The sequence below is a fragment of the Crocodylus porosus genome, unplaced genomic scaffold (genome assembly GCF_001723895.1).
Source record: "Crocodylus porosus isolate Cpor-Errol unplaced genomic scaffold, CroPor_comp1, whole genome shotgun sequence".
NCBI classification, from domain to species: Eukaryota; Metazoa; Chordata; order Crocodylia; family Crocodylidae; genus Crocodylus; species Crocodylus porosus.
In genome coordinates, this window is record NW_017728931.1 from 23,093,168 (window position 1) to 23,094,481 (window position 1,314).

Here is a 1,314-nt window from a genome sequence, read left to right on the forward strand (position 1 = left end):
CTCTTACAGACCGCGCCTGTTTGCGCGCTCTGTTCGCGCGGCTCCCTACCGGCTCAGCTAAGAGGGATCCAGGGGGCTTCCCCTCCGGATCCGGCTCAGCTGCGTTGGCCCCTCTGCCCCACTTACCTTAGGGGGATCAGCTGCTGCTGCCCCCCGCTGCTGCTCCGTTCGGATGTGTATTCCTCCTTAATATAGAGTGCCACGCCCCCACCTCTCTTTCCTATCCCGTCCCTCCTGTACAGCCTATAGCCCTTGACATTGACTGCCCAATCATGCGTTTATTCCCACCACGTTTCCGTAATCCCCGCTGTGTCTGGGCTGGTGTCAGCCAGCAGGAGGGTGAGTTCCTCCTGCTTGTTGCCCATACTACGAGCAGACACAGAAAGGCCCATGCAGGCTGAAGATGGCTGCAGCACGGGGTGACGGCCATGGGGTGGGCAAGGGGCCATTTTTCCTGTGCTTAGCACCAATTTGTAACCTGCCCCCATGGCTAGCCAGGACCCTGCGCCGGCTCTGGGCTCGTTCATCGGGGCTGCGCCGTGGCAGGAGTAGCTGCGGCTTCCCCACTTGCTGCACTGGGCAGTGTTTGCCACTGCCATCTCTGGGCTGCTTAGTGTGTGAGCTCTGGGCAGGCAGCAGCAGCAAACACCATCCAGCGTGGCAACCAGGGAGGCCGCAGGTGCTGCTGCTGCATGCAGCCCTGACAGGTGAGCCCAGAGCTGGTTTGGGACCCAGGTTGGCAGCAGGGGCAGGTTACAAACTGGTGCTGAGCATGGGAAAAGTGGCCCTTTGCCTGCCCTGTGGCCGGCGCCCTGCGCTGCAGCCACTTGCAGCCCACCTGAGGCTGCCTGTGCCTGCTCAGGACAGCTCTACACAGGCTGCAAGCGGTTGCAGCATGGAGCACGGGCCACGGGGTAGATGAGGGGCCGCTTTTCTCCGGGGTCCTTCTTTGCCCAGGGTCCTCCCTTGCCCTTTCCCCCGCCCTTACCTGAGGTTCTGGTGCAGTGAAGTCACATGGTCCCAGGCCAGAAGCCCCTGCAGGGGCTTCCGGCTGGTAGGGTGGGGCCGGGTGGGTCCTGCTGTTGTGGAAGCCTGCTGGGCTTCCTCTGAGTCCTACTGACCTTGGCTTCTGTCATTTTTGATTATTAATTTTTAAAAATTTTTAGGGGCCCTGCGGGCCAGATAGAATGGCCTCTCAGGCCGAATCTTGCCTGCAGGTCATAGAATCATAGAATCAATGAATCAATGAGTCGGAAGGGACCTAGACAGATCATCTAGGCTGACCCCCTGCCATGGGCAGGAAGGAGCACTGGG

General features: G+C 60.4%; 1 protein-coding gene across 1 annotated transcript in view; it reads left to right on the forward strand.

The window, feature by feature from the left end:
• ITPR2 (inositol 1,4,5-trisphosphate receptor type 2) overlaps positions 1–1,314 on the forward strand; it is a 361,003-nt gene that overhangs the window by 120,746 nt on the left and 238,943 nt on the right. The gene's annotated exons all lie outside the window — the stretch shown is intronic.